The 13,751-nt window shown below is 40.0% G+C and overlaps 1 protein-coding gene across 1 annotated transcript in view; it reads right to left on the bottom strand.

Annotated features, from left to right (window-relative positions):
* nrxn2b (neurexin 2b) overlaps positions 1-13,751 on the bottom strand; it is a 520,316-nt gene that overhangs the window by 422,190 nt on the left and 84,375 nt on the right. The window lies entirely within an intron of this gene.

Here is a 13,751-nt window from a genome sequence, read left to right as displayed (position 1 = left end):
AGAAAACTAAGAGAGCCACATTTCTCTCACATTTGAAAGCCTTTGGGATCATTTGCCCTTTGGTTAGGTTTGTGACGGCTAAAGGCCTTTGGTCAGTGGACGCCCAGAAATAATATGGTACAGTTCATGTGCCGCTCATCTGATTTGCCTATTTCACCCATCTTTCATGTATACCACTGCCTTCCCCCCCTTTCTCTTCCTTCAGACATTTTGCTCTCATCTTTTCCTATACGTCATTGCTCTATATTTTCTTTAACTGCTCCTCCAAAAAGCCTTCCTCATCTCTCCAACTTCCGTACTTCTGCCTCACTCCTTCCCCCCATCTCCTACTCTATCTCATGTGCAGCTCCATCCCTCCTCCCCCATTGTATTTCCACCCTCTCTCTCTCTCTCTCTCTCTCTCTCTCTCTGTGTTGCCCCCGGTGACCTTAATTACAACATGTTAAAACCTGACCTGGATCCAATTTCCAGCCTCCGACCACACAGCCCCAAGATTAATGCCCCGTGGGCCAAATTCAATTAAGCTCCCGTCTAAATAAGGGCTACAGATGTTTTTTAAAAAGCAGATATAACATAGGGTCACGCCATTGAATCAGGGGGGAAAAGAGCGTTGAGGGTAAAAGTTCAGGCAATTAAGGGAAAAGCGAGAGAGGGCAACGGCTACATATGAAGAATGACTGAACTGACTCCTCTGCACTGGCCTAGACACGTGTTGGATTCAAGGCACTAGTGGCCACTATCAATGGGTCAATAGTTATTGATATATTTGGTTTCCTTGGTAACTGAGCCAATTGCTGCCTTAAAGGCAGGGTCTGCAAACTATTTTAGAAGCACTTTTTGTGATATTGGTCAGTTGCTGTCACAGGACTGTACTAAACTCGTCCAGTTGACTGAATGCAATGATTGGACAGCTGTCTGAATACACCTGCCTACCTGTGTGCACGCTGCCAGTGCACCCATCGGACATGACCAGAGTATTCCAGTATTTAGTGAGCTAACAACACGAAGCACAGCCTCTGGGCAGACTGAGCAGCTGTTATGAACCAAAGGTAATGTTACACTTGTGACAGCTGTTTTTTTTCGTGTGTTTATATGATTGTGGGCATTTAACAGAGTTGTTTATTTGTAAGACTGAAAAACTAAGGGAGGCTGTCAGGGAGCAGTTGTGTACAGAACAAATGCGACCCGGCAGCGGCAGCCAGTCTCTTCATAAGTGTTGCAGACTCGTCCTCCAGCAGAAACGTTAGTCAGGCAGCACGTTATGGAGGGAAGCCTGAAGGGAGGGGGTGGGATACTACTGCTTTGAAGATGGCCAACATAAAGCTCTAGCACTAGCTGTCTTTTGTTGCCTGTTACGGGACCAACCGAAACAATTTCTTTGTTTCAACTGGTTTGTACTTGTGAACAATTCTTTCAAATGAACTCTTACAGTTTAGATATTCGATGCAGCAGACCCCTAAGTGATCCTAACTTGCCGTAACCGATGCTGCTTCCTTGCTATCCAGTGGCTCCGTGTCTCAGGTGCAGGTTGCACAGCTGGAAGATTTATGCAGACAATATTTAATGGTAGGTGAAGCCTTTCTCCATCTCTTGTAATCCTGACCCCAGGGTCAGTAAACAAGAGGAGGTACATTTATAAAGAAATACTTCACATTCCTTCCTATTACACTCAGGAGCACTAGTGTCTGCCTGTTTCTAGTAGAGCTAAGTCATGTACCCTACTTGAAGTGACTACATGTATAATTGTTATATGTGGGGCACTGTTCCATTTGTATGTCCTGTGTGCTGTGGCTTTATTCAGTGGTCAAGAGGCCTTTGCTTGGGAAAGAGGGCCTTGCAGTCCGATCTGACACTGGATGAGAGGTGGGGTGGGTTTCTTAGAAATTGTTAAGCGAAGTAAGTTTCCGGGATGAAAAGGAGGTCATAAAGTTCATCATGCAAACACAGAATCAAGTTTCATGTTTGATTCTATAATGCCTAATTAAATGTTTTTTTCACGAGGTTTGGGAGCGTCTGGAGGTAGCAAGTCATGTAAACTTAACTCAATCAGTTGACTAAACTCAATCAGCCCTCTTAGTTAATTCTACACGATCAATTTCTAGACAGCATTTGCATTTAATATGTCCATGATCTAAACATGCATTTTAAAAAATAAGCTGAAATGACTGATACAGTCTGCTATTAAAGTCAACATCTGAAGATGCTGGTTTGTAGATACAGTTTTTTTTGTATCCTCGTTAAGTCCTTGCTGTGCATTCAAATTGGTTTTTAAATGGTTGTATGGACAAGATTTTTTTTCTTACCAGATTTCCTTTAATCATTTCTCTCAGCCCTGAATACACCCTACTTTACATGTATTTACCAGTTGTGCCCCTCTTTCCTTATCTTTCTTTCATTGTTCAAATAAAACAGATGTACAATAGAATTCTTATTTGAGGTGATTTTAACATACATGTCTGCTGCCCTTTAACCTCACTCAGGCGATACAAGAACCCACTCACTCAAGGGTCACACCCTTGACCTAGTTTTCTATAGTGGTCTTAGTCCTGACCACTTTGTGACCAAGGATGTCTTGTGTGTCCGTTCACAAAGCAATTTTACTCAATGCGGTTTTATCCCAATTATCTTTTACTCACAGTGTACCTGGTTGCTGCCGGGTTTTTAACTCCTTGTCTGCTAGCAAATTTTCCGAGCTCTTTACCACTGCCTCTTTAACTGCTTCTTTAACTGGAGGAGGAGCTGGTCTCCCTTATAATCACACCTGTCAGACTGATGTGGACTCGGTTTCCCCCTGCTAGGGACGAGCATTTCGAACAAAAATACTATTTGATAGATTATACAGAAAGTTCACTGTGACTATTGAAAGTTTTAGAAAAAATGGCCAACCCAACTTTTTGCTTTTATGTGTCGCAACGATATGTTTGAAAAATTTCAAATGAGGTTTTAAAGAAAATGCCCTCCTCAAGGTAACCAGTGACCTTTTAGCAGTTGACGGGGGCGAGAGTGCAATTACATTGAATTAAATTAGATTTAAGTGCAGCCTTTGACACAGTAGATCATTACAATTTAATTAACCACCTTAAAACTGGGGTCGGTATCAAAAACACTGCAGGTAGTTTGTTTTATTCTTACCTCTTAAACATACTAACTCGAACTTGGTCAAATTATCCATCATTATCCGTCATAACGTCTTATTTCACTGCTATGCAGACGACACACAGATATACTTTCCCCTGAGGCCTGGTGATCCCAAAAGCCTCGCTGCAGTTGTACACTGTTGAAACGATGTCTAACCGATGCCAATGCTTTCATACTCTGACCTGGAAAAAAGTCATTCATGTACTAGTTTTCTCTGGACTTTAGACGTACTATTGTAACTCCCGCCTCTCTGGTTACAAATCACTCTCTCGCCTGCAACTAGTTCAGAACACAGTAGCTAGGCTTGATTTTAAGATTTTACTGGTCATGTTTAAAGCACATATGGGTCGCCCCCAAGCTACATTGAAGAATTGTTGACCCCATATGAGCCAGTTCGCAGCATTAGATCCTCAGGTGGGGCCCCGCTGGCTGTCCCTAAGTCGGGGCTTAAATTGAAAGGTGCCGTGCTTTTGCTATCAGGGCCTCTCAACTTTGGAACAACCTGCCCGAGGAGATAAAGTTTGCAGAGTCAGTGACTTAAATCACTTCTTAAAACCCATTTTTACAGACTCCCGTTTACGTGATGTCTTTTTCATGTCCTTTTCTGTCTTTTTACGCAGTGCTGGTCTTTATTTATCTATTCATTTATTTATTCATTGTTTTTATTATTGTTCTTATTTTTATATGTATGTATTTATATTTGCACTTTTCAATGCTTTAATGTCTTTTATCTCTTCCCCCACCCTCTCTTTCCTGGTTTTGTCTTTTCCTTTTTTCTTCTTGTTCTAAATTCATTGTAATCCCCTGCTTTTGTTTGGCCTCACTGTGCAGCTCTCTGATGTTCCGCTGGTCCTTGAGTATCCTGTTTTGTTTTGTCTATCAAAGCACTTTTTTAAACTCTGTCTTTAAAGGTGCTGTACACATAAATAAAATAAATGAATAAATTAGAATGATAAAAGGACAAGAACTTGACTATCCAACTGCACCCCGCTAGAGCTTGTATGTATTGGTAAGATAGAAATTAGGTTTTAGTCAGATTTTGACTCTCTAGACTCTGCATTGATGTAAAAATCCTATTAGTTTAAGTGAAGTATGGCTTTATTGTTGCATTTTAATACCTGCAAAGGATTTTTGAACTTCAGTAGGAAAGTTTGCCAACTGCATGTAGTAGTTCATATTAAAGAAGGTAACAGGGTCTGGCTGACCTCTATTAACTGTTTCCAGTGTTTTTGTTGCAAATGATATTATATTTATTATTATATTTAACTTTCAGACTTGTCACGCCTACAAAAAAGTTGTTACACTCTTACTCCTGTATTCTTATTACAGATGAGACCCCTCTGTGTTTTCAAATCTCTCATATTTTGAACTGTTTTGTCACGCTGCAATGAAGTCCATTTCTCTCTTGGTGATGGTGATATTGATTGATGATACCTACCAGTGCCAACATAGAGATTTTGCACTTCTTTCGATCTGCTTGCATATGATCCATTGTTCCTCTTTCTGCATGAGCGGTTTTATTTTTTGCTGGCATTGTACTTGGAAACCACATTATAGCGACCGGGATTATAGAGTCTCTTTCCAGTGGAAAATATTTTTTTCTAAAAAGGGTGAAATTAAACAAAAAGTCATATACATGGTACTATAACTGAGGAGCCTTTGGAATGAGTTATGTTATTGATCAAGCAACAATGTTCCACACTGGCATTGCGTGGTCTGAAAGGGAACACCTTTAGTAAGTGAATTTCTAATGCGTGTTCATGTGTGAACAGCAGAGTGCGTCTATTCCTAAGTAAAGTGGGAGCGCTGTGTGTATGACGCGTCCTGTCAGTTTCTCTAAGTGAGTCTGCCAATAACAAGGCGTGACTAGCCTGGGAAGCACAATGTGGGCCTCCGATCAATCTCCGAGAGGGGGGCATGGGGACCAGTACTGTCACACGCCTCGCACCCTGTCAACCGTTTCAACCAGGGGACCTAATGAAGGTCACACAGGGTAGCTTCAGTCCAGTCCCGTCCATCAGCATTAGCCTCATCACTGTGATTACACTATTAGCAGGGATTAAGTCATACATTTTTACCTTAACTATTTTTCTGATATCGTTTGATGGACAGTGTTCGGTATCATGAAGTAATGTTTGTACATGCATTGTCTTATGGATTCAAGGGTTGCAAACACCCTTATTTTAAGGGTTTCATTCTGGCCAGGGCAAGTCTTCTTTCACATCCGATTCACGAGGCACTTTGTCATAGTTATCTGAAAATGGAGCCAGAATAGGTTATATTCTTTCTACCTTTTGAGCTTCAGATGTTTGTTTGTTTGTTTGTTTGAGGTATAATGATTTTATTCTGCAGTGGAAGAAACTGAAACTCTTATGATAATATTACAGTAGCACACATAGCACAGCGGCCCCCGCAGCAACAGATCCACTCACCCAAGGCTTTTCTCTCTCTATACGGCTGCGAGGAGTGTGTGCAGCACATTCAGGCTGCTCGTAGAGCTCCATCCATTTTAGTCTGCTGCTGTGTCAGGAGAAATTGCTGCCTATGTGAGGACTTCTGTCAACCTGGCCTAATGTCTCTGCAGTAGCCTTGCAGGCTTCAAGCCAGACAGCCCACACTGGCCGGGGTAGGGGCAGGGTAGAAGAGGTCACTGAAATATTCTAAACGATTATCCCTTGGCCTGTACAATGAGGGTACAATGAAATTGTGCTATTTTGAATTCATTGTGTAGTACCTTAAGCCTTATATTTAAGCCTTCATTCAAATACTAATTTTGTTTTTACTTCATCAAAATGTTAATTCATGCTTTATTAAGAGGCTAAAATTTTTACTGACTCTGTTAAGAAAATAATCTAAACTTAAGTAATTAATCCGAAGGACACAGAACAGAAATGTAACATGATTTTCAATGTTTAGAGCATTACATATATTTTGTTGCCTTGAGTTACTGTTGAGTTTTGTTAATAGTCCACCCATACATGCCCCATGCGGGGATTAACAGTATCTCATATGTGACTTAAAGCTTGAACAGTTAGTTAATTACTTAACATTAATTGATCATGATTACAACATTTGCATTTCAACAACATGAATGTGCCCCTGCTGTGACTGGTCATCACCGTCACTGCAAACTCACCTATGAAGAAGACATTAACGTCATTAATCAGAGCGAACTATCCTAAAGTAGTTGTTGCATTGAGCGACATAAGTTCACGAAGCGCTGTATGAATGAATTCATGCATTAACTCACGCATGCATTTTTGATTTTTGATGTATGTACCCTCCCTTACCATAAAGTGTCACTATTCAAACTGTAGATGAATAAAAAAGGGGTAGTGGACATATAAGCTATCATCATGTGTTCCTGCAATATATATCAGACACACAGTAAATCCAAGCCATGGGCTTATTTGTCTGAAAGGATAAATAGAAGTAAAACTTTGCAATTTACGAAACCTAAATGTGGCAATCGATGCAAATTCATACGTGAAACAGGTTTTTTTTTTTTTTTTTAGTTACATCTGTAACCAATATTTTGTACTAAGAATGAATAACTTCAGATTTACCCTACAAATTATAAATGTGTTAAATAGCTTTTAGAGTATCATACAGACTGGTGTCAAATAGATAAGACGTAGACGGGTGTTGGTGTAGTGATAATTTGTGAACCTAATTGGAGTTTCAAATTCATCATATGAGATGAGAACAGAAATAAAGGGCTGACCAACCTTTTTTTTTTTTCTCTATCTACGCTGGAAATACTTTCTTCTGTTTTCAGCTGTATGTTTGACTCAGAAAGCCCCAATAACAGTTGTAATAAAGGCAAATACTGGTCATGTATATCAATAGAATAATACATACAGTGTGAAGAATGACATTCTGTTGGTTTCACATTTGCACTGAGCTCCATTGCACTTCTCAGTGTGTATAAATAGCGTAGACCAAGCACAGTGGCACATGGAGTCCATAAACTGCCCTCAGTGAGCTCAGACAGAGATGACTATCTTGACCTGGACCTAGTCTATTACATTCGAGGTTAGATACAGATCAGGCTGGATATTCCCTTCATTTTCCCCCCAGTATCTCCAAGAAGATCTACATTAAACCTGCCAAGAGACAATCTCCCAGGGCCTGGTTAATTTGATTCCCAGTATGCATCTTGCTGTCCTCTCCAATAGAGGAGGTGGGGGTGGCAGCGGGGGACTGTATTCGCGTAGAAACCAAATGAACCGTGGGCAAAAGCATCAGCAATCCCAAAGCCAAGGGGCTGTAAATGTTGGCAATTTAGAGCCATTAACTTGCACTTTTTTTTTTTTTTTTTTTTTTCTATTATTGGAAACGGCAGTTTTATTTATTCCAGGGTCCCGTAATTAATTTGTTAAAGCTGAAACACCTTCGGGGCAGCTGTTGAGAGTGACGTGTAAATAACTTTGAGATGGCTGGGCCAAGCAGAAAGGCTACATCTACATTAACATATCCCACAATATGAAATGAACAGTTATTATGAGAAAGAGTCAGCTGAGCATACACAAGAGCGTTACCATTTACTGTTAATGATAAATCATTAAGCTGTGCATGGTGACCAAAGTAATATATTCACAGATTTAATTAACATGTTAGCTAACAATCTGTGAATAACTTAGCACCTGATTTTGCTAATTTGCTAACTTTAGGTTGGTTTACTGGTCTTCAGGGCAGTAACCCCTGTGTGCAAAAGTTTAGCAGATATATCCCTTGTCTCATCAGGTCCTATATGAGTCAGTCCTCATATATATTATGCTGTATACATGTGATGTTGTTCAGATCTCATATTTGGTATGTAGCTACAGGGTTAAGACATTACTTAGCACCTAAGATTAGTCTGTAATTCAGTATTTTTAGCTTACAAAAGCTAAAAAAAAAAAAAATGTCATGGAATCTCAATAGATTTCATGCTGTTAAATGGAGACAGCTTCAGAGCGTAATGCAGAATGGGATTTTTTTTGGATGGCTTTGCAGTCCCCCTCCTTAAATTTCAGAGATAAAAAAAATTATTTAAAATATGCATATGTGTGCATGTTCTCTCGACACTGTTCTCCGTAGTCTCTGATAAGATTAGCTCTTGTGAAAATCCTCCCGTACAGTCATTTACTTTAAAATCTATTTCAAATTAAAAACTACACGACCTGATTCAAACTGGACCCAATTATGTTGGGGGGGGGGGGTGCATCAGTTGTATTAGCACCGTCTCCCTCTTGGGATGAAAAAGGGGGTTCCTGATACTGTGACGCAATAACACTTGCATTCATGTTCAGGCGACCAACTAATGAACGTGAAATCGTGCAACACGTAAAATTAGAATTTTCTACCGGAGTTTGATTTGGTGCTCCTGCATAGTTTATCCCATCACAATGAGAGCTTGACCAAAACAGTTGGCCAAGATAAATAGTGCACATCCTTCAGTACAACCTTGTATGACTTTAGTACTGGGTACCAAAGAAGAAAAGTCAAATGCATTTGTTTTACCTTTATGTCTTAATGCAATGTTGTGTTTGTTTCTTCGCAATCTTAACAGCTGATTCCTATTTAAGTGTGTATAATACAGCTTAGTGATGAAGAGAACACAGGGTTACGCCTGAAAACACATTTGTCATTTCAAATCATAGTGTACTTTTTTTTTCTTTAGATGTAAAATATGTCTTCATTCATTGATGTTCAAACAAGTAGGTAGCCTATTTCACTCACATTTCATTATCTTGTTGATAATTATTCCCCACAGATTTCACGTCAGTCAAAGCTTCTCTTAAATGATAATCACTTTTTTTTTTTTTCCCTCTGATGAATCTGTTGCTTTCCGAGCATGCGGTCACATGTGTGGGGTTGGCAGCAGTCTCGCAGACAGGCAGATAGAGATCAGCAGCGACTGAAGCCTGGGGTTTGTCCTTCTTACAGCTGTGAAGGACAGCCTTGGGTTTGAGGAGGAGACCGCCATTGATTTTCTCAGCCTGGTTATGTGATGGCACCTGCCCCTGATTGTTAACACTGACCGAACCCTTTGCTTTTATTAACTAGTAGGTAAGTAGGAAAGTTGATGCCTGGGAAGCTGAGGGGATCCTAAATCCTCCGGTAAAAGTCATCTAATTCGCCAGCGTGTCACACCTCCTTGCCTTTACCAAATAGGCTTATTGATTTTTTTTTTTTTTTTTTTCATTTTAAGATGTTTTTTGGCCTGTCTATTGGGAGCAAACACCATTAATTCTGGCTGCAGGCTGATCTGTATAAATAGCTGGCTAGGCATTGTTTGATGAAACTAGCATAATCAGCTATTTTACTTTGAACTCCGATATGTTGCATCCATCCCCCTGGTTATTTACCTTCAGATTTTTTTTTCTCCATTGAGCAGCTTTTATTTAAGACGCATGGGTTAGCCCTGAAGAGGAAAATAATGATAAAAGAAACAATACATATTGGTACCTGTCCAGTCGTTGCTTTATTTTATTTCTAAAGAGAATGGAGTGTTAGACATCTATTGAATGCCTGTAACCTATTTGGAGACTGTTTTTTTTATTACACAACAGATTTTGAGAGAGAGGGACGTGGGTTGCAGTCAGTGGCATGCACACTAAAGCAGCTTAGCTGTGCATGTGATGGATTCCATTTATTCTCTACAACTTTTTTCCTCACTATATCTTTCACTATCCGAGGCCCCCGTCTTTCTCCTAAAAAAAAAAAAAAAAAAAACCTTACAAAAAAATCTCTGTTTCAGCAACCTTTCAAGTTTAGATTCGGCTGCTTGTAGGGGCTGAGTTGACAGGAAATGCACAGCTGTGGCCTGGACATGGTGGATCAGAGCCTTGAATGTCTGATGTTGAGATCAGGACGTGTCTCAGGGGAGATGATGGAGATGCTCTAATGTCAGATTTCCCTTTATTTATTTATTTTTTTTTTTGGTATGCTCTATTATCTTGGTGTGTGCTCACCTTGCTTTGAGAGAGTGGCTGGAGAAAAACAGGCAGCCCAGTTTGGAATGGACCACAGACAGAGGGATCAGAGTTAAATGGCAGCAGGTTGTGCTAGATTCTATATGGAGGCAGAGCAGAGGCTGCATAAAGATGAAGGGATTATTATGATTCATCTAGTGGTGGCAGCAAATGTCTGCTGGGGATAGAGAAATATATTCCACTTTTGTGTTGAGCTGTATTGGAGCAATGAACTGGAAAACACCTTGCTATATTATAGTTAAAAAGTGGGTATTATGCAATTGAGAGGAGCCGGTTTTCTCCTGTGTTGAGTTCTGGAGTAGAGCTAGGGATTTAAAATATGACTGAGTGGACAAAAACTCTGATATACAATAACATTCAAGCATATTTCTTTGTAACAGTTTGTTGAAAATTTCAGTAGTTGCACTTTTCATGATATGAACAAACTGACCTCACTGTAACAGTGACTTGACCCGATTTCTCTTATCTTTTATTGTACACTATACATCGGCGTCTCGCTGTCAATTCAGTGACACATGGTATTGATTAGGGAGAAACAGCAGCTTGAGGTTGCCGTACTGGCAAATGGCAGCAAGATCATCTCTGCGCCTCACAGAGATACTTGCCAGAGTGCTAACTTAACACATACTGTATGTATGTGCTCCTATCACTTGGACACTGATCAAATCAATAAATAGTTTGATTGGTGGTCTCTTAAAAGGCTGATCAGAAGAGCCGACCAGATGACGTAAATCAGCTCTGGTTTGATTGACAGGCCGTGCACAATTTAGTGCTGATGCTGGCAGCAAACTGTTGCATCCCGGTGAAGATGTAAGCAAAGACACAGGGAGCTGATTGGTGCTTTTTTGCCTCTGAAGCTACTGCAACAGGGGTTAGAGTCTGTCTTGTTTATACAGCGTTTGTACAAGTCCAGTCCAGTAAATATGGAGGATTTTACCAAATAAAACCAGAAAACAAACAATCAGATTAGTCTTTCCATGGTCCATGCAAGCCATGGTGTTTTTATGTTGTGCACATAGAAGGGCCACTAGGCCAGAAGCAAGGTTAGGGGGCTGGTGAGGTATGCTGAGTTTTTGCTTAACTTGGCTGTAAAAAGCTCTGCCCTCCTTTCCCTGATGATATTCTCATAGAAATACACTACTCACAAAAAGTTAGGGATATTCGACTTTCAGGTGAAATTTCAGGATGAACCTAAAATGCATTGTAACCTTTCCAGGTGAACTTAATGTGACCTTCTCTAAACCTTTGAATGCACATGTCCAACTGTTCAGTGTCTCAGTACTTTTTGCACCAGTTGCTGTTCTCTAACAAGAAGCTTAACAGCAACATTCACAACAGGTTTGATCCATGAATCCACCAATACATTTCCTGCTTCAGTTAGAATTGGTATTTAAACAGTCCTCCTCATCCTGCTGTTCACATTCTGACATCATGAGACCAAGACGACACCTAACAGTTGATCAGCAGCACCTCAACACTGGAGGCTTCAAACAGGAAGTCCTCAGACGGAGGTGTTCACTGAGCTTAGAGGGTCACAGAGTGTCATCAGGAGGTTGGAACAGAGATACAGAGACTGGAAGAGTCACAGAAAGGACCTACTTTCATGATATAATATCACTGTAGCATTCACTTTTTACATTTTCCATATATTTCACCTGAAAGTCGAAGATCCCTAACTTTTTGTGAGTAGTGTATGTTATATAGGCAAAATTATTAGAGTGTACATTAGTAACCCCCCCCCAAACGAAGCCATGCAGTTAGTCAAACACCCGCTGAGAACGTGCTTGGCTTTGCTTGAGTCAAGCACATAGATTCATCTTTTGGTCTATAAATAGATTATTGTAAAAAAAAATACTGGGAATGTGCTTATTATAATTTGGTGAGGTGCCATTATCATTTTTTTTTTTTTGTTCTATCCAACATGTTCTGTGCAAAAGAAATTGAATTTCTAATGATGTGAAATAGAGAAAAGCAGCAAATGCACACTGACATTTTTGTTTGAAACAGGAACGTGCTCGTCACAGTGGTTGTGGATGAACGTTTTGTAGACTGATTCATCTGTTACTTGACAAATAGCCTTCACTTTTATTATTAAGTATAGTAACACAATTTGTGATATTTACTGATTTACTGGTTGAATTCAAGTCTAAAGCACATCCTCTCCTGTTTAATGCAGCCATACTTATGTTCTTGTTCTGTAAAGCCTTGCAGACCTACGTGCACCTGGTTGGTGCCGACGTCATCCGTTACCGCATTTGTTCGGACTGTTATGGTCGGACAATGTCGTTGGCAATAAGGCACCTCCACACGCGGCTGACCTGCTTCTGTAAAAACAGAATTGCAGGTGAAAAACTAACAAAATATGAGTTGAGCTTTTTGGGCGACTTAAAACTGCTGATGAGGAAAAGTCAACAGAGCAGACAAACACAGGGAGAGAGAAACAGAGAGATGCAGGGCGGGGTACGCTGGTGTGTGAGCTGTATGAGACCAGAGGTGTCTGTGGGGGGGGGGGGAGAAAACCCATGGGAAAAGCAAAGTGAGCAGAATAAATGAAATAACTATATTATAGATGGGATTTTTTCAAGTGAGACAGCGAATTTATATTCTTATAGCAAATCATTTAACAGTCTAATGATTGCCGCTTCAGTTGACTTTGATTCTGCCCTGCATTTATCTAATTTCTTCTAAACAGTAGTAAGTCTAATCACAGTTTTCTATTAAACCGACAATGAAAATTAACCATAAAGGAAGCTGATATCATGTTGAAATATGAGCTGCTCTCTGCATGTTTCCCTTCAGTTTTTGTGAAGCTAAAATCCGACAAATAAACAGAAAGAGCTGGGCCGATTTCAGTGCTGGTCTTCATACCATATATTGGGTAATTATTGATTCAACAGGGTTCAGTAAGTCACTTCTTGACATGTCTGGACATGATGGGTTAGCAATTTGAGATTAATCAGTGAAACAGACTGAAAGTCGGAGGCAAGGGAACTGGTGTAGTTGTTCAAGTCCACGTGAATCACAGCACAATGACAGAAGAGAGGAAGCAGTTCACACCAGTAAAGGTCAGAACATTCATTGGGCACTGCATTTGTTCACTTCCTTTCTCCTCTCTTCTGTAAACTCTTTATTTTTTTTATTTTTTTCTATGGCCAGTCCTCACTGCAAGGCCAGAGGCAGAGAAAGGTCAGAGAATGAGAAGAACATCACAGTGAGTGGATAGTAAATAGTCAGACTGAAGTTCGATGCGTAGTTTAAAATGCAATTTTGGCTGCAAGAGTACACAAAAATAACATCACATTTGCACATTAGAAATCTGTTGCTCATGATTTAAACACTGTCTTTGTAGAATATGTCAAAAGCACAAAAGGTCAGATGCAGAGGAGAATAGAGGCGTGGTGTGGTGTGGTGTGGCAGAGATTAAAACAGCTGTGGTGTAAGATGTATTTGTGCAGCACATGGGAACAAAATAGCATCAATAATAACATCCAGTGTTCATAGCAACATCAAAACAACACATTTTCTCCTAAAAAAGAAAATGTAACACACATAATTTAATGTTATTTCAGAACTTGAACTAAAGCCCTTTAAAAAAATCAGAGTGCCAAACAATGGGAATGTCAGCAGAGTGGT

This window comes from Pempheris klunzingeri, chromosome 23 (assembly GCF_042242105.1).
Source record: "Pempheris klunzingeri isolate RE-2024b chromosome 23, fPemKlu1.hap1, whole genome shotgun sequence".
In the NCBI taxonomy this organism is placed as follows: domain Eukaryota; kingdom Metazoa; phylum Chordata; class Actinopteri; order Acropomatiformes; family Pempheridae; genus Pempheris; species Pempheris klunzingeri.
Note: the sequence above shows the minus strand (reverse complement) of the source record. Positions and strands in the feature narration are given on the sequence as shown.